The following is a 21812-nucleotide window of genomic DNA, read 5'->3' as shown; positions in this document are numbered from 1 at the left end:
ACAAATAGGTGGATCACTTTTGGACAGTAAATATGAGTGAGTAAGTCTCGTGTGTCCAATTCGTAATCTAGTTATCACCAATTGTTCTCTTCTGTTCCTGGTTGAGGGTTGCCAAGCTGTAACGTCATTTTTAATTTGCTTCAGTGATGTTTGAGAAGATTGCCATTCGTTGTTCCACTTGCACAAAACTCGATTTTTTATAAAAGCTTTTATATCACTCGCGGTGTTTCGATTCTCGGCTTTTTCTATATCGGCACATTTAGCAATTTCACTCGCGCACTGGTCCGCACTTTCGTTGCCAGCAATGCCAATGTGGGATGGAATCCATATAAATCTGATACTCCTAGAATTTTCTTGAGCCTTCATGAGTTCTAGTTTTATCAGTTTCTTAAGGGGACCTTTAGGATAGATCTGTTTAAGGGTTTGAAGGGCGCTTAGTGAGTCACAAGATAACAGAGTTAGAAATGTTATTAGAATTTATATGCATGATAGCTTTAAACACTGCATAGAGCTCAGCGGAGAAAATCGAAAAGAAGGTTGGAAGACGAAATTGATATGTATCGCTTGGAGTAACGAATGCAGCACCTACTCCTTTATCACACTTAGATGCATCTGTAAAGATTTTATAGCAATGTTCGTAATGCTGACGGAGAATTAGATCTAGATTATTCTTAATCTCTGCGTAACAGTTAATATGTTTGTTGTATTGGGTTAGACAAGTATTTAAATTTGGGGTATTAATTTTCCAAGGAGAGGGGCTTTTAATATTGATTGGAAAGGTAATTGGGAATTCTATATTAAGACATCTCAGGTAACACCGTACTCGCTCATAGTAAGGCTTATGTTTGGTACTATTGGTAAAGAGATTTATATATTTATTAGTAAACGTATTATTAAATAGAGGTTTGTTTACATTTGAGGCTATTGACGTTGTGTGTGAAAGTGTTAAGGAAATTCGGCGGTGATATAATGAAGGCTCCCCACTTTCAGAATATAAACTTTCCACCGGTGACGTTCGAAATGCGCCAAGAGAGAGTCTAAGCGCTGTGTTGTGAATAGAGTCTAGTTGTTTTAACAATGTGGGGGAAGCAGAGGCGTAAGCGATTGATCCATAATCAATTTTTGATCTAATTAGAGTTCTGTAGATTGTAAGTAAGGTAGAGAGGTCAGAGCCCCAAAATCTATTTGACAGTGTTCTCATTAGGTTAAGTTTCTTATGACAAGTCGAAACTAATTGTCTAATATGTTCTTTCCAAGTAAGTTGGTTATCAAACCACATACCTAAGAATTTTACACATGATTTGAAGGATAGCGATGTATTGAAAAACTTGAGATTGGGATTATTTGAGAAGTTCTTTTTTGAGAATACCATACCAACGGTTTTTGTAACCGAGAATTGAAAACCAGTATCGCGAGACCACTTTTCGAGTTTTTGTAAGAAATTTTGCAAAATTGTTGAAGTTAAATTAATATCTTTGCCTTTTACATAAACCACCAAGTCATCTGCATATAAACGTGCTTTTAAAGGTTTTTTGAGGTTCTTGATTATGTCATTAATAGCAATTAAGAAAAGTGTAGGACTAATAATTGAGCCTTGAGGGATACCGTTTTCTTCCTCCTGCATTTCGGAATAGAAGTTGTTAACTCTTACACGAAAAGATCTGTTTTCTAGAAAGTTCTTAATAAAATGAAGGCAATTTCCACGAATGTTCCATGACTGTAACTTTTTTAAAATGTTGAATCTCCAATATGTATTAAATGCTTTTCTTAAGTCAAAAAATACTGCGATACAATGCTGTTTTGTTGCCAGAGATTCATGAATATCACTTTCCAGGTCCAATATGTTGTCTATACCGGATCGGTTTTGTCGAAAACCATTTTGTTCGTTTATAAGTAAGTTCGAATTTTCTAGATGCCAAATCAGCCTTGAGTTAGTATTTTTTTCTAGTAGCTTGCCCATTGCACAAGTTAGGCTTATCGGTCTATAGGAATTGGGGTCTAGACGAGATTTTTGGCTTTTGAGAAATGGGAGAATGATAGATTTTGACCAAACAGATGGGTACTGGTGTCGCTGCCAAATGAAGTTAAATAATTGAAGCATGTAATTTTTAGCGGAAGTGGGTAGGTGCTTTAAGAAAATACTTGGGATATCGTCAGGCCCAGGACTTGTTTCTTTTAGATCGTTCAGTGAGTTGTTTAGTTCTTGTAACGTGAGAGGAGCGTTTAATGGAATGTTATAGTTTTCTAAATAGAGGTTAGACCTTTCGGCCTGTAGTTTATTTTCCAGAAATACAGGGTCAACATTTTCATTGGAAGACATTTCTCTGTAGTTTTTAGCTAATGTATTAACAATTTCAAGAGGAGAGGTGACAATTTGATTACCTATTTTGAGACTAGATATTGGGGATGACTCCTTTATACCAGAAATTTTACGTATTTTCTTCCATACTTCTCTTACAGGAGTGGAGGTGTTAATGCTAGAGACATATTGGGCCCAACTGGATTTTTTTGTTTGATTTATTAAACGTTGAGCTCTGGCCTTCATTCTTTTGTAGTTAAGTTTATTTTCGAGTGTTTTATGCTTCTTAAATCTATTAAAAGCTGTTTTGCTGACACGTACTGCTTCCTTACACTCCGAATTCCACCAAGGCACAGAAACATGATTTTAAATGGGCTTTGTTTTGCCGATGAAGAGCTCCGCACTCTGCAGAATGACACTATAAAAAGTACCTAAAGAATCGTTAATATTATCATTTAGTATAAGACTCTCCAAAGCCTTATCTATATAATTTTCAAAATCGATCCACTTAGCCGAATTTATATTCCATTTGGGCAAGAAGGATATTGGGCAAGGCTGACCTGAGAGATTCTCAATGGTAATAGATAATAGGGTGATGGTCGCTACCATAAGTATACTCGAGAACATTCCAAGAGAGACGCGGAGCAAGACCTGGATCACAGAGGCTTAAATCTATCACGGAGGATTCTCTAGTGCAGATGTTAAATCTTGTAGGTGAACCATCATTTAGAAAATTTAATTGAAGATCCTGCATTACCTTTTCTAATAGTTTTCCTCTGTGATCAGTACGCTTAGATCCCCAAATAAAGTTATGACCGTTAAAATCACCTACGATGATTCGAGGAGAGGGTATCTGTTCGATAAGGCTTTTTAAATCTTCATATGTAGCTGAAGAACTAGATGGAAGGTAAATGTTACAAATAAAAATTGGAACGGAAGCGGTGATCTCTATAACTATAGTTTCAATGTTACTATTGACAGGAAAAATATTTGAAACCAAAGATTTTTTGACAAGTGTCATAACACCACCTGAAGAGAAATTATTGTCATGTACTCTATCTTTTCTAAAAATGTTAAAATATTTGGAATTATAGTTTTTTTGGGGGTTTAAATTTGTTTCTTGGAGACATACTATTTCGGTAGAGAATTCAGAAATAAGTTTTTGTAAGGTTGGGAGTCGATGGAAAAATCCATCTATATTCCATTGCAGTAGTTTAGTGAATTGTATTATATAAGAAAAATATGAATTTACGGGTTAACCTGAGATGACTCACCCTCGGATTCAGAGATGTCGTTACCCAAGTGTCGGAGGATTTTCTTTCTTAAGAAGGTCATATAACGTTTGGTTGATCTATCTTTTAATTGCGGATGAACTTGAGTTAATATATGAACTAATCCCAAAAGGTCAGAAGTAAACTTTTGAATTATCTTAGAAGGATCTTGCACGCCGCTAACATTGCTTAGAAGTAGATTTAATTGGTCAAAATTGAGAACAAATGTAGGTAAATGATTTTGGAAAAAATCTTTGGCAGGTTCAGGGTCATATGATTTTGTTGATTTTATGCATGTATGCTCCTCGTTTCTTTTAACTTTCTTGGTTTGGATGTAGGTACAGCAAATGATTTTTCTGTATGAGTTGTTTCTGGAGACGTAAGAACATCATTGATATTACGTTTTGGCTGAAGATCGATATTGATTACTTGGCAGCTTTCCAAGGTGTTAACTTCTTCTTGACCATTAGGATTGCTCAGATTATTTGCTAATTTTTCTTGGACGGAAATTTGTTCGTTTGATATGGATGTTGATGCAGGTTGAGGCATGATGTCAGGGGAGAAAGGAGTAGTAGATTGACTGTTATTAGAATCAATTAAATTTGTTGTTGATTCTAGTTTATCGGGACAGTTGGTGGCGATATGTCCAGACTTTTTGCAGTTATAACAGGCCATAGTTTCTTGAGATAAGAATATTCGATATGTTGTATTATCGAAGTCTAAGGTGAATGAGTCGGGTAAGGAGATATTATGGGGACTGACATATATTTCTCTTCTGAAACTTAAAATATGATTATATTCTGGAAGGGTGGAACTGATTTTCAGAAAAGTGACAGGAGAGACCATATTAAGTCCAATACTTTGTAAATAATCAACTAACAGACTGTGTGGTATTATTGGACATACGTTTGAAAAAACAATACGTTCCGCTGGTGAGATTAATCTTCTAGCTTGTACAATATTGTTCTGGATTTGTATGTGTCCATGGTTTTGCATGAATTCGTCCACGATTTTTTTGTTTGCAAGGTACATGCAAATCCGATTATTGGATAGTCGGGAGGAAAATATAATATTTTTGGGATGAATTAGGTTACCCAAAGGAATTAAGTAATCTTGCAGTCGAGTATTTTCTAAAGCGCTGAAGACAATTGCTTGGTGTTTTGAGGGAAATTGTGTAGAAGCTGCTGATGAATAGGTTTTATTGGTATTTGTCTGTAATTGCGATACTTGTGGTATGTTAGAGAGACTCTGGATATTAGGTTCCATTTTTGATTTTAACAAGGAACATGTGTTTAAAAATAATACGGACCTGCCTAGTAATCAAACAGGTAGCAAAACTGGAATAATGTTTCTTGAGTCGTATCTTATTGATAATTGTTAAATTAAAAATCAACCAAAAACTGGTTGATCACGTTATAATAATGAAAACTAATATGATGTGTTCACTTACTGGTGTTTCATGTAATTGTCACTTAACTATTTATAAATAAACTGTTATAATGACTGCATAAAATTTGCAAATTTGTTGAGACCAAAATAAACACGCCTTTCGGTGGCTCATTCATGGCCGAACTCTATTTAAATTATTGTTTTATTCTTTTTTCGTTGCCAGTGATGTTATCCTGTAAAAGACTATTTATTACTATTACTAAAGATATTTTTCTTGTAGTATAAGTTGTATTATAACATTCTGTAGAAACCTTTCTATTAAATTGCTATAATAAGTGTTTAAAAAAATGTTTTTGATGTTGTTATAGTTTATTTTTTTAGATTTGGGCATATAATGGCTAGTAAACATGTGTTGAAGATATCAGTATTGCTGAATTTTTCAGTAATGACAACAAAACTATTAACTATTTACCTATATTTCGTTGTTCCCATCGCTATAATATACTAAGGACGAATACATAACTTATAGACGATGGTAATGGCATCACGTTACTAGCTACAATATCTGACGTGAATTTGACAGGTGATTAATTATTTCCTGATATTTTAATGTTAAGCAGGTATCATTATATGTTTCAGTCAATAATTTAATGTATTCGTTTTAGAAAATTAATAAATTCGTTAAATTTTTAATATTTTGCATTCAGTCACATCAGTGGCGTGAGATGCGCAACTGATGTGGGAGATACCTACAGAGTTACAGAAATAGTAAAACATAATTGTAACTAAATATATGTAGTTGAATAATAGTATTGCTTAATCAAATTGGAAGTAGATTCTCTTTTGTGTATATATGTGACTAAATCATGCAAATATATTATATTTGAATACAATTTACTTGTTTAAATTATTTTTATTACCTACATACTTTTGAATTGGGCATAATGCAAAATAGTGCAAAACGTACTTTAGCGTACTAAAGTACCTTAGTTTAAATCCCTTGATAGTTCTGTTTGGGACCAGCGAGACTTGTTTTCTTTTTAATATTATTGTTGATTTGGTGTTAAAAATATGTTTTGCTTTTTCCTTAAACTCGGTTTCGCTTTCCACTTTAGTTGTCTCCAGTTATCTAATCCATGATTTAAGTTTGTTTTCAGTATCTTCTTTTTCTAGAAGTTTTTGTTGAGGTTTCACGTTTTCTTCTTTTATGTTCTTTAATTCTCTTTTTATTATATGTAATTCTGATTTTTTATTATATGAAGGTTTTTCTGGTAAATCAATATGTTGGGTAGGAGTATTCATGTGTATAACTTTTATCTGCTCCTCTTCAGTATTGTATTCTGTAAAATTATATGTTCTACACTACAAAACCTTTATTTTCTTTCCTGGCCATGCGTTTTGATCTCATACTTATTGTTTTACGTTATCTTTATTTGGCAGTAGAAATATCGACGGAATTACTAAAATTAAAAGTTTTAATTATAGAATAACTAGGTATATGAAGTTGTTATTAATGATATTTGTTTGATTTTATACTTTATTTAAGCTGAGACCGTGCCGGTCTCAGCTTGCGTAGAGGAGGGACTTTGAATTGAGTAGGAGCCTCTCAATACTTTGCGTAAGACAGACTGGGCGGGGGATGTCCTCAACCCCGACACGGCGCATCCCAATGGCTGATAGGGAATGTTCCTGCAGATATGCAGGGCAGATACGAATAAGGCTTAACCAAATCAGTACCCGCGGATCAACTGAGGGCATGGCATTAGGCAGCAGTGATGCCATTACTGAATCAAGGCTGTTAGAACGACATCTAGGAGGTTTGATGACAGACACCCACAGGCGGCAATCCCATAATGATTTAACTGGCTGTGATACTGCGGTGCAGAAAGCAATGGGAAACTACTGCACTAAATCTTCCAAGAAAAGCTCCATGACAAATACAAATCATACTACGGCCCCGAGTCTCCGGCGTCCCTTTAATGGGACAGGGGTGCTAAGAATCTCCGGAGGGAAAAATAAAAATAAAAATAGATCATTAATAAAACATATTGCTACGTGGAATGTTAGAACTTTATATCAATCAGGAAAGCTAAAAAATGTACAACTCGAAATAAAACGTCTGGGCCTGCAAGTCCTTGAAATTAGCGAAGCTAGATGGACCGGATCGGGAACTGTAAAAAGTGGAGGTTATATTACTTATTACTCCGGAAAAACGGATGACGTTCATGAAAATGGTGTTGCTATAATTCTTGAGGAACGACTTGAAAATCTGGTTGACAAATTTGTTCCTCTTTCAGAGCGAATAATGATGATAACTATTTAAAGTAAGATTAATATAAACTTAATACAAGTATACGCTCCTACAAGTAACAGTACAGACAACGAAATTAATGAATTTTACCATGTATTAAAGCAAGCACTAAATAACACAAAAAAACACGAAATTTGTATAATAATGGGAGACTTCAACGCTAAAGTAGGAGAAGACATAACTCCCGGAGTTACTGGAGGATTCGGTCTTGGGGAAAGAAACGAAAGAGGTGATAGATTGGTAGAGTTCTGCCAAGAGGAAAACTTTGTTATCACCAACACATGTTTTAAACAACCAGAAAGACGTCTCTATACATGTATATCACCGAGAGATGGCCATGGTAGTGTAATGCGTAACCAAATAGATTATATCATGATTAACAATAGATTTCGAAACTCATGTAACTGTACTAAGACATATCCAAGTGCCGACGCAGTCACCGATCACAATTTACTGGCATCTAGAATCAACCTAAAATTAAAGACAATCAAAAAGCCTTCCATTACAAAGAAATACGATACACAAAAACTAAAAGAAGAAGAATTTAAACATCACTTTGAACAGACAATGAACGAAAAAATTCGAGACAACACCACACAAGTATACAATGTACCAACAGTCGAAGAAAGATGGGATAACATAAAGAATGGTATCATCGATACAGCAACGCAAAGTGGAACTGTCACCCATTATAAAAAGCAAGCATGGATGACAGATGAAATAATCGAAATGATGGACGAAAGAAGACAGCTTAAAAATAGAAATAACTCAGAGTATAAACGAAAGCATAATCTGATTCGAAGAAAAATCAGGGAAGCCAAAGAGTTATGGATGCAAGCAAAATGTGAGGAACTAGAAGAATTGCAACGAAAACATGACGAATTTAACACACATAAATAAATAAAAGAAGTTACAGCACACAAAAGAAATACACCCATAACATTAACGAATAATGAAGGTCATGCACTATCCCTAGAAAACGAACTAATGGAGGAATGGGAAAACTACATTAAAGCATTATTTAAGGATGATCGAGGATCACTACCTAACTTAAGTGCAAATACAGGACCATCAATCTTAAAAGCTGAAGTGGAAAAAGCCATACACCAAGCCAAAAACAACAAAGCTAGTGGACCAGATCAAATATACAGCGAATGGCTAAAATTACTCTCAAATGACAATATAAAAGAACTCACTGTACTTTTCAATCAAATATATGATACCAGTGAAATTCCATCGGACTGGTTAAAATCGATCTTTATTCCTCTACCTAAGAAACCAAACGTTAAGAAATGTAGCGACTGTAGACTCATTAGTTTAATGAGCCATGCCGTTAAAATACTGTTGCATATTCTCCTAAATCGAATTAACAACAAGTGCGAAGAAATAATTAGTCAAGAGCAGTTCGGGTTCCGGAGATGCCTTGGAACTAGAGAAGCACTATTTTCTATGCAAACACTCCTTCAACGATGTTGGGAGGTAAGAAAACCCGTATATATGTGCTTCATTGATTTTGAAAAGGCATTTGATCGGGTTCAGCATACCAGACTAATTACCGCCTTGCAGAGCATCCAACTAGACGAGAAAGACATCAAACTTATTGCCAAACTTTACTGGAACCAAACATCCATTATTAATACCAACAACAGAGAATCAAAGCCAATCAGTATTGAACGAGTCGTAAGACAAGGCTGTATACTATCTCCCACCCTCTTTAACGTGTATTCTAAAAATCTATTTAGGCAAGCTGTAAAAGATCAAAAAGGAATTATCATAGGAGGAGAAATAATTAACAATATACGGTACGCCGACGATACTGTGATTCTAGCTGAAAACATCGACGATCTGCAGGAGCTAATCAATAGAGTTGACATGGAATGCACAAATTGGGGACTGTCGATAAATATCGATAAAACTAAATACATGGTGACCAGTAAAGTGAATATCGGCGCAACCCAACTGATATTAAACCAACAACCGCTGCAGAGAGTTCAGAGATTCAAATACCTTGGATGTTGGATTATCCAAAATCTAGATCCATCCTTCGAAATTCGATGTAGAATTGAACAGGCAAGAAACTCATTTCAAAAATTCAAGCCTCTATTATCCAATAACTCATTAAATTTGGAAATCCGTGAAAGTTTACAAGATGTTACGTGTGGTCTGTACTTTTGTATGGATGTGAAACTTGGACTTTAAACGCCGATATCATGAATAAAATCGAGGCGTTTGAGATGTGGTTGTATCGAAGTATACTAAAAATTCCATGGACTAGCAGAACCAGAAACGAAGAAGTTCTTCGAAGAATGGGACATCAACGAACTCTATTAAATATTATTAAGAGGCGTAAACTAGAATATCTTGGACATATAATCAGAGGACCAAGATATGAGTTCCTTCGGCTAATTCTCAAAGGTAAAATCGAAGGAAAGAAATGGATAGGATGGAAGAAACTATCTTGGTTGAGGAATTTGCGGCAGTGGACAGGTTTGACAGCGGACCAATTGCTACACGTAGCGCAAGACCGAGATCAGTATAAAAATATTATAAGCATGGTAGTCGCAGACGTTCCGTAGGGATATGGCACTCTAAGAAGAAGATACTTTATTTTGTGAAACTCAATCTAAATCACAAAAATAAAGACAATGAATTAACACCATCTTTTTTCAGCTTTTTAGGTTTTATGTTTATTAGTTTATCTTTTAAATAGCTCATAATCTTTCATGCAAAAGTGTATACGACAAACTCTTTTTACGTTTTTTGGAAATGTAAAAAACATTAAATTTATTTCATCCTCTTTGGACTTTTTTGAATTATTTTTGCAGATTGCTACACTGCAAATATTTCCAGCAGTCATTTAAATTAATAAAAATATTTTAATTAATATATGTTAAACATTATCCTGCATTATTACTAATGTTACCTTTACTATATAATACAGCAGAAATAAAATCCAGTTAAGTAGGTATTTAACGCAACCACATTAAATGTATCTTAACACTTGAATAAGAGTTTTGGGGAGTTCGGTTCTGCATCGATAATTTTAATGTTGTATTCAATTTGGGCTCCGAATATTTTTAACATGAACAAAGTTTAATGTAAGTTATAAATTGTGAATCTTAGTGATATATTGAAAGAAACTGTAAGTGTACAAACTCCTTACATAATATCCAGTTAAATTAGTATTAAAGTCAGCAAATTGCAATTATTTGTTATTGTTGTCAATAAACAAATCCAGTTTTACCAGCAAAAAACCGCTTTTAGTAAAGACCGATATACCTGTTTTAGCAGTTGTACAGAGTCGGACTTACTTTTCACAAACGTTTATCGAAATGAATTCAAAAATGGAATCACACAACAGTTCTACAATACAAGACAATCAAAATCGAATAAACACGTCACAGTCATACTCTTCGGCAGCGTCGAGAGTGCAATTTCCATTAAAGTCCCAAGCAATTATCTTTAGTGCCTTAGAAAACACCAAACTTCAAGACTACCTTCTCCCACTTGGAAATATAATTCAACCGAAAAATATAATCTTCTCTTCTAGATTATCTAATAATCACATATGTATGTATTTATCCAATAAACAAATAGTGGACGATTTTATGAATAATCACGGTCAAATACAAGGTGAAATTGTCAGAGCAAGAAGGTTAGTTACACCAGCGGAACGACTTGTACTCTCCGGCGTATGTCCTTCAATACCGCACGACTTGCTAATCAGTGAGTTAAAAAAAATCGGCATAGTTCCTGTCTCTCCCATGACCTTCCTTAAAATAAGTTCTTCTATGCCTGAGTACAAGCACATCCTTAGTTTCCGAAGACAAATCTATATCAGTCCTCACAATCTAATACTACCAGAGTCATTTACTCTTGTTTTTGACAACACGACATATAGAATATTCATTTCTCAAGACAGTTTAGTTTGCTTTAGATGCAAGAAGCCAGGACACATCGCTTCACAGTGCTCCGAACCACTAGCTCAAATAAACCCCAACCAAAACAACGAAGCATCGGTATCCAGCGCAACAAATATATCCTTGCAAGCATCCAATGACACGAACCCTTCTCAGTGTGAACAAATGTCTATTTCCAATATCCCGGAGATACCGAACAAAGTAGACTCATCAAATAAGGACAGTCACATAATTAATCAACCAAAAAGAAACTTTGATGAAATTATTTCACCTGAAGCAGATCCATCTTCAAAAGAACGTAACATTTTTTCACCACCTAAAGTCCAAGCAAAATCTAAAAAAGCTAAAATTAGTTCAGCAAGCACTTCTGAATGCTCATTTTCTCTCTTACCTGACCCTGCTAAAAACTTCATAGAAAATCACCCTCTATCTTTCCCTCTAAACATTGATCAACTTAACATGCTCAGCAGATCCTATAACCACAATTAAAGAATATACCACAGACCTATCAGCTTTGTACCATATGCTCAGTCAAGTTTATCCTCATTTAAAAGAAAGATCCATAAAACGTAAATTCAGGTCCATAATGAAAAAAATCTACAATTATATTAACAGTGAGGCATCGGAAGCTGAAAGTGACACATCCCAGTTAAGCCAACATTAATTAAAAACATCCCTTGTTGTCTAGTCCTTTCTGACTCTCTCAGCGCAGTCAAAGCTATGCAAAATGTATACCCTAAACACCCCATTGAGAAAATTATCAGGGCCAAATTAATGAAAGCTCAAGAAAATTTCAGAAGAGTCCACTTCCTATGAATACCATCTCATATAGGCATAGAAGGGAATGAAGAAGCAGATACTAGTGCACGTAACGCTATCACCAGTGACACATCAGAAACACAGTGTCGGAGTATCGCAGGCGATCTAAAAGTCTATTTCAAAAATAAGGTGTTAAGTGCGTGGAATCGGGAGTGGAATGACTCTAGTTCGAAACTCAGAACCATCAAAAGTGATATTTTTTCATGGAAGTCCACAGCCAGAAGTAGAAGATGCCAAACTATTATTCCACATCTACGACTTGGACACTGTAGGTATACTCATGCCTGTCTCTTCACAAATAATGAACCTCCAAAATTGCGAAACATGCAATACAGTAGCCAGTATAAAGCACTTCTTGATAGACTGTCCTAAATACGTAAATCAAAGACAGTCTTAAAATTTGCCAAATAACCTAAAAGCACTCCTCAACAAAAGTTTAGTTCCGAACAATTTATTAGGTTATTTACAATGTATAAATATGTTACACAAAATTTAACTTAATTAATTGTTACAAATGTTTTATTGTTCACAAATTGTAATTAATTGTTACAATGATTGATTATTACAAATGTTAAATTTAATATTATTACAAATGTTACAGGAATGTCGCTAATAACCTTTGGGTGGATGCGACTTTATTTCTTTAAATAAAAAAAAAAAAGAGTATACTGAAAAACACTCAATAATATCTATAGACAATTATATTATATCTCAAGATATAAACATAAACAAAAACACTAACAACAAACCACTTATCCTGTATTCTTCAAACCACTTATACTATTTTGTTCTCAAATAATTGGTAAAATTGATCCCCTTTTTGACGCCACGGTGACATATTTCATTATGTGAATGTCATAGTTACCATGCAACATGTCTTTTGCTTATTTGCCTACCCGCTTATTTCAAATCGAGTGGCGAGCCCTTCCACGAAATAGTTAATCGCACCTACAATAGAATATCTATGATCAGACCCAAGCAGTGGCGTTGCAATATTAAACAAATTAAATTATTTGAAATCGCACTAATTACAAAATTATTACTCACTTAAATAATAAATGGAGTTTGATTGTACACAGATTGTTTTATAGATACCTAACTTTTTGTTTGTTATAATACCATCTTTAATAATTGATACTCTATAAAGTTTCGTAAAAGTTAATTTCTAATTTAGTATCAGTTACCTTAAAACCGTAATTATAAAGTCATTATTAATGAGTTCTTAACGACTCGTTAAGTAAATATAAAGAACTGATAAGAATTATTTCCGAGAATTTCTAGTCACTGGATTTCAAAAGAGTTTGTAATTTAGTCTCATTATGTTGTCGAGGCTCAACAAGAAAGGTGCTACCACGCGTATTAGAACTATTTTGTAGAATGGAGATGGTTAAGTGTAGTACGAGTAAACAGATCAGATTGACACCAAAAATTCAAAGGAATAGTTTACAATGTATTTAAATAAATGCAAATACTATTTTCTGTAGGTAATCGAACCAGTATTAAACAACGTGTGAGTGAAGCTACTGGAGTATCTTTACGTACAGTAGAAAGTATTATTCAACAAGCAAGTATGTTAAAAAACGCACTCAAATATTACACTAAAATTTCCTGCTACAACACTTGCTAAAAGGAAAGCCACCGTGGTAAATTTGAGGGAGTATGACAAACAGTTCATTAGAAATACCATTCATCGTTATCATGAGACTAAACGTTGTCGTGTATCATTGAAACTTTTGCAGAAAAGACTTGAATAGGTGTACGAGTGGACTGGAAGGGTGAGTTCTCTCTACAGAATTGTGAAAGATTTGGGATTTAAATGGAAGAAAACGAGAGATAATCAACGTTTATTAATTGAACGGAATGATATTCGTGCTCTACGCATTAAATATTTGGACAAAATTAAATATTACAGAAGCGAAGGCAAGTCAATTGTATATGTAGACGAAACCTATGTACATGCAGGACACACTACGCCAAATAGCTGGACAGATGACACTGGCAAAGGATTGTTCAAAAACGTTTCAAAAGTATGTTGGTTATCGTACATGATAGTGGGGAGATGGGTTTCATACAGAATGCCCTTTTGATTTTTAAGTCAGAAGTTAAGACAGGAGATTATCATAATGATATGAATTCAGAAAATTATGAAAAATGGATGAAAGAACAGTTAATCCCCAATTTTCGAAGTTAATATATACTCTACATCGTTTTTGTTAGTCAAAAAATTGTACATTTGCGACATTGATGTACGTGTAAGTAAAATTCCTTTTTGAAAAGGAATCATTTTTATGTGAGTGCCTACTCTCATAGACTTAATTAAAGAATATCATCACTTTATCCCGTAGGATTCGTTGGCTATTAATATATATATATATATATATATATATATATATATATATATATATATATATATATATATTATGAAACACACATATATATCTAACCTAGCCAATGTAAATTTAAAATAAACTATCTTTAAATTGATGTTCTTATAAAACTAATTAAATTCTATAGACAATGTTAAATTTAAACAAACTATCTTCAAAATTGAAATTGTTATAACACTAACTAAATTATATTAACAAAATTTTGTACCTTTCTTTCACTGAATGCCTAAATGAACTGTTTTCCACTATATATATTCTAATCACCACTGAATGTCTTCGTACTTCGGTTATCCTTGTTTTTGTGAAATTTCTTTTTCCAATTATCAGCTTCTACCAATTTAAGATATATTTTTCTTCACCAGCATTTATATACCACCAAGCAAACCAGCAAACAGCATTTATATTTATTCTTCTTTTCAATATACCAATATCCAATTATTATAAGTTGATTTATACTAATCTCCAACCATAACATAATTTAATTTCTTCCAATATACCTTTTTTAATTATATTAAACAATTGGACTATTTGTACTTGATTCACTGACTCCAACTAACTTTCATATTTCTTACTAAACTTTTCTGACTGACTTCTTGAAAATTCTGAACAATTTACTACACTAACTAAATGTGTCTACTAACTTTCATAATGAACTGGCCTGACTTCTGACTAAAAAACTGCCCTCTTGAATCCAAATCACGGGTATTTATATCTTTTTGGATATTCCAGAATCATCTGGTAAGAAACCATGTTCGATCTCGTTCTATTTCTTCCATATGGATGTTCTCGAAAAAATATCTGTTCCATCCACCGACATAATCATTATTCCAGAATGTTCGACCGTAAACAATGGTCACACTCTGCACTCTGGAGAATTCGTTAATGTTCCATTGATAATTTGTTGACATTTAGGCTTTTCAGATCGGAATAAACACTTAAATCATTAAATATATATAAATTAAACATTTTAAACTAACATTATTATTATAACCCCACTTTATATTCCTTATAATTCTTAATTTCTATCTGTCACTTCGAGAGTATTTTTGGTTGCCTATGCACATGGCTCACTTAAATATATTTACAACATTAAAATACAACTTTTTACAATTATTATATGATAATTTCTTAAAAATACCCTCACATAAATAATTTTTATTAAATTCTCTAGTATATAACTTATTTAAAACAACCAAATATCTAATATTATGTAGTATATAACTTATAATTATTTTCTATAAACCCTAATCGTATCAATACCCCAAAATAATATTTAAAATAAATAATTTACTTATTATTTTTTTAAATATTAATTTTCTCATACCTTATTAAATTTAATAAATTAATAATTTAATTTTTTTTTATTATTTAAAATGTGTTAAATACATCCCTGTTCGCTGTCTATGTCAAAGCAGAGAACAACGGAGCACAGTTCGGCTATTCTATGGTCAAACTGTCATGTCAAATGGGGCAATGGATGCGATATCAGAGAATAAAATATAACCTTAATTAAAAATATAATCGATATGGTGTTCTGTTTGTTTATAGACAAAATCTAGGAATTATTTCCATTCAAAATAACTTTCATCAATATAAATTGGTAAGTTTTTTTTCACTTTATTATATTAGAAAGACATTTTTATAGCAATTATAGTATCAATTTTGTGTCTAACCCCAAATTATGATTTTTAGGGTACAAATTAATTTCCATATATACAAAATTCAACAAGTATGATGTCAAATTGATTCAAAATAATGAAATCTACCATCTACCATTTAACAAATCAAGTCTATTGAATAAAATGGATATATCAGTAAGTTATTAGTGTTATTATATTTGTGTTAAAGGTATAGAAATCATTATTCAATCTCTTCATGATATTGAAAAATGTCGTTGATATGAAATATGCCTCTTAGTCTGTTCTCTGCATCTATTAACACATAACTATTTAGTCCATTCTGATTTTCAATTGTATATGGACCTTCAAACATTGGTTGTAATTTCTTACAACGGTTTTCTTTAACATTACTTTTTCTAAGTGAACGAATTAACACTAGGTCTCCTTTTTGAAATGTCATTGGTTTTTTTATATTTCGATTTTGTCTTCTGATATATTTTTCAGCTTTCCTCCTAATTCGGTTATTCACTTTCTGCATTACTTGTTCTAACATATCCTGATTATATTCACTAATCCACTTTCTGTTTCCTATATGGCCAAACATTAAATATTCTGGTACTTCCTCTGTATTCAAATTATGTGTATTATTTAAAAAATACTCTACTTGTGGTATATGTTGCTGCCAAGTTTCGTGTTGATTTTGGCACAGTATCCTTAAATATTTTATAACTTCTTTAATATATCTTTCTGCAGGATTTGCCTGAGGATGTCTGATACTTGTAAAATGAATGTTGATTCCCTTTTTCTCACAAAATGTCCGAAATTTTTGGTTGTTAAAATATGTAGCATTATCTATTATGCAATTTCTAAATGGTCCTATTTCTTCGAAAAATTGATTAATATATAATTTTAATGTTTTAACATTGGTTCTAGAGCAGGGATATAGTTTAATAAATTTTGTATATAAATCAACTATCACTAGTATATGCTTTTTTCCTGTTGGACTGAGAACTAAATTTGAAATAAAATCCATGGAAACTGTATTTAGTTTTTCATATACAACATTAGATTTATATGTGTTCTGGTTTTTGAAATTCTTTTCTTTGTTTAGTTGACATATTGGGCATTGGGTAGTAATTTCTTTTGCTATACTTATGTCATTCTTTGCAAAATAATTGTCCCTAAATAGCATCCATAGCTTTCTTGAACCAATATGCATATAATTGTTATGTAAATTTTTCAATATTTTCTTTGCTAAAGTTCTAGTTATTACATATACTTCTATGCCATTTATTATTTTATAATATACCCCATCTTTCCTAAGGACTTTTTGTTTTTCACTCAAATTGATCTGATCTCTTATAATTTCTTCTTTAGAATATAATCCAGTACTTTCTACTAATTGATTTAATCCAATTTTTATTGTTCGCTGCCCTTTTTGTGGTATATTTTCTAACCTTGATAAAGCATCTGCCACTATATTGGATTTTCCAGAAATGTATTTGATTTCAAAGCAGTATTCACTAAGTATTAGACTCCACCGATGTATTCTACTGTTTCCATATTTGTTATTTAATATAGACGTTAAAGCTTGGTGATCTGTTTCTATTGTAAATTCATTACCCAACAAATAAAATCTTAATTTTGTGACACAGTGTATTATACTTGCTAGTTCTAATTCTGAAACTGAGTAACCCTTTTCATGTGGCTTTGTAATTCTTGAAATGAATTGTATTGGGTATTCGACCCCATCATGTATTTGTAATAATACCCCTGATAATCTCTCTATTGATGCATCTGTTCTTAATATGAATGGCTGTGTGTAGTCAGGATAGTATATTTTCAAATTTGACAAAAAAATGTTTTTAATTTCTTGGAATGCTAGTTCTCTTCTCTGATCCCATCTCCATTTTACACCTTTTCTCAGTAGTTCAAGTAATGGAATTTCTTTTATACTTAGATCTGGTATCATCCTTTTATAATAATTAATTATTCCAATAAATCCTCTTAAAGTTCTTAAATTGTGTGGTGTTTTATATTCCTGAATGACTTGTGTCCGTTCTGGATCCATTTCGATTCCCTTAGTGTTAAGTTTATAACCTAGATATATGACTTCTTTTTGAAAAAATGTACATTTTGCTTGATTTATTTTTAGTCCAACTTTGTCTAATCTATTTATTATAATTTTTAGGTGTTTCTCATGATCTTCAGCCGTTTTAGAAAAAATTAATATATCATCAATGTAGTGAATTACAAAATGTTCATATTGATCCAAAATATCATGAAGACATCTACATAGAGCACTGCAAGATGATTGAAGTCCAAATGGTACTACTTTGAATTGATATACTACTCCATCTATCTGAAATCCTGTATACTGTCTACTTTTTCTTTCTAGAGGTATTAACCAGAAACTATGCTGTAAATCGATTTTAGTGAAAAATGACATTCCTGTAATTCTTCCTAATATTCCATCTATACTCATTGGTGCTTCAAATTGCTTTTCAGTAATCTTGTTAATATTCCTTGCATCCAAACATAACCTGATTTCACCTGATCTTTTTCGTACTACTACTATGGGGTTAATAAAACGTGTGTCTGCCTTCTCAATGATCCCATCTTCTAACATATTATTAATTGTTTTGTTTACTTCTTCTCTGTATTTATATGGTATTGGGTATGATTTTGTTTTAAAATCTTTTTCTTCTTTACCTTTTATACTATGGATATAATTTTGTGCAATTCTATTTTCTTTATTGACAAGTCCCTTGTGTTGCTGCAATATGGAAATGACTATTGATTTATATTCTTCAGGGCAATTTAAAACTTTCATCATATCTTCTTCTTTACAAATCACATTATTCTTCAATATGTACTCATTATTCCTTGCTTCCAATTTTACGCACTCCGCCTCGTAGGCATCCATCTGCTTAAAATTTCCATTCCTTAAATATTCACTACCATTATTCTTTACATTCTTTTGGGACATTTCCCTATCATCAAAATACATTTCTTCTTCATAAACATCATTATTTTCTTTTAATAATATCCTATCAACTCTTATTCCTTCTTCCACCTCATCTTTCTGCATAAATTTAATTATTTGCCCTTCCAAAGTTACCATTTTTTCTTCAAAATCTATCTTTACTTTCTTCTTTTACAATTCATCATTTCCCATTAATATATCAACACATAAATCCTTGACAATAAATCCTTGCATATTAATTTCTTTATTAAGAATATTAATTTTAAAATTGGCTAGTTTATCAATTTCACCCAACTTCTTATTATTTGCACCAACAATTTTAATTTTTGGAATCTTTACTATATCTGATAATTTTAATGTATTAAAAATAAAATTCTCCGAGACTAAAGTACTTTCTGAACCAGTATCTATCATAATCTTAATCATTTTATTTTTGGCCAAAGCATTTATATAAATTAAATTAATAGATTCAATAATTTTATCTTCATCTAAAGAAATAAATTCAGAAGGTTTTTCATAATAGCAATGGCCTAACTTGTAATTCAGAAAGTTTACTGCACAAAATTTTGATTATTAGAATTGTCAGATTGTATCTGACCACTTGAATCTGATGTACTATGTCTTTCCCTACTATGACTTCTACTCACATTTTCTTGCCTTGTACTATTTCGTTCCCTGTCTTCGCAGCTCCTATTCCTTCGAACACAATTTACCTGTCTGTTATAGTTAGGTCGCTCTGTATTTCTTCGATTATTAAAATCTTGTCTATTATTATTAGTACTGTTATTAAAATGTTGTCTATTATAATTACTGTTATTATTATTAAAATTTTGTAAATTATTACCATATCTATAATTATTATATGATTGTCTATATTGTTGATTATCATTTTTATTATATTGAAAGTTATTATTGTTTTTTCTGTTGTTATTATTACTTGTCATATTGCCTCTTTGTATTCTTTGAATAAAATTAATAAAACTATCTATTGTTTGAATATTTTGTACAGTTACGGTTTTCACAACATCAGCATCAAAATGTCTAGATACATTTAAGACTGTTTCATCCTCTCTAAGTGGTGGTTCTAAATATTATGCAACTGTTATCAGTTTCAATGCATAATCTACCATATTTGATTTTAAATTGTGATTATACTTTCCAAAATATAGAATTTCTCTAAACTTTGCTTGCTCTAATTCACCCCAATAATAATTTAAAAATTTATTTTCAAATGTGTGAAAGTTATCTATGTCTATGTCATTTAATGTCATTCTAATATAATCTTTAATATCATTGATATTATTCACAAATCTTAATTTATGTTTTAAACTATTTATGTATACTCTAGGATGCAAATTTTTTATATTACCAGAGAATTTAATCCCAGTCTCATTTGTTAAATTTAAGTAGGGTCTCCCTATGTCTCTCATTTGTGAAATATCATCTATTCTCTGTTCCACATTTCTTATTTGATTACTATTTATTTGGATATTTTGTTGTATATCGTCTAATTTTTCTTCTGTGTTTCTCCTGTCTTCGTTAATTTTTACTTCTAAGTTACATTTCTGTAACTCTATTTTCTGTTCTATATCTATCTTATTATCTTGAATAATCCTCTTTACTTCTGTCCTCTCATTGTCTATCCTTTTCTTGTAGTCATTCCGTATACTTTTTATTTCATTTGCTACTTTTTTCTCTGCAGCTTCAAGTTTTTTATCCATTTGTTTTACAATTTTATTATTATTATCTTCTATTTTCTTTTCTAATTTTCTATAATTCTCTTCCAATTTCTGTTCCATTTTTTTCATGTCTTCTTTGACTTCTTTTGAATTCTCTTCCAATTTTTTTATGTCTTCTTTGATTTCTTTTGAATTCTCTTCCATTTTTTTCGTATTCTCTTCCATTTTCTGTTCCATTTTTTTCATGTCTTCTTTGATGCTTTTTGAATTCTCTTCCATTGTCTTGTTCATCTGCATCAATAATGACATCAAAGCTGCCATATTGACATTTTCCTCTCTTTCTGGATTCATTTCTGCAGTATCTTGTGGAACTTGAACTAAACTCTCCTCTTGTATAGGTTGTGTTTCTACTTCCACATCTTCTTCATTCTTTTTGCTTCTTGTACCTTTCTTTCCTTGAGACATTTTGAGACTTTACTTGTTCAAATATAATTAAAATTAAAATCTATGCTTTTTTCTTTCTACTGATAATTAATTTAATTATATGAGAGCACTTATCTTCCCAAACTAATTCTTTTAAATAGAGAGCCACCGCGTTGGGTGCCAAATTGTTATGATGTGTTTTTTGTTTGAATGATCAGCAATGAGTATTTTTAATAATATAATATATAGGGTTTTTATCGCGGTTCTCAAAGAATTAGCTTGTAAGTACTTTTTTAAATTATCTTTATTATAACTATTATGAAACACACATATATATCTAACCTAGCCAATGTAAATTTAAAATAAACTATCTTTAAATTGATGTTCTTATAAAACTAATTAAATTCTATAGACAATGTTAAATTTAAACAAACTATCTTCAAAATTGAAATTGTTATAACACTAACTAAATTATATTAACAAAATTTTGTACCTTTCTTTCACTGAATGCCTAAATGAACTGTTTTCCACTATATAGATTCTAATCACCACTGAATGTCTTCGTACTTCGGTTATCCTTGTTTTTGTGAAATTTCTTTTTCCAATTATCAGCTTCTACCAATTTAAGATATATTTTTCTTCACCAGCATTTATATACCACCAAGCAAACCAGCAAACAGCATTTATATTTATTCTTCTTTTCAATATA

The sequence above is a fragment of the Diabrotica undecimpunctata genome, chromosome 9 (genome assembly GCF_040954645.1).
Source record: "Diabrotica undecimpunctata isolate CICGRU chromosome 9, icDiaUnde3, whole genome shotgun sequence".
Classification (NCBI taxonomy): Eukaryota; Metazoa; Arthropoda; class Insecta; order Coleoptera; family Chrysomelidae; genus Diabrotica; species Diabrotica undecimpunctata.
Note: the sequence above shows the minus strand (reverse complement) of the source record.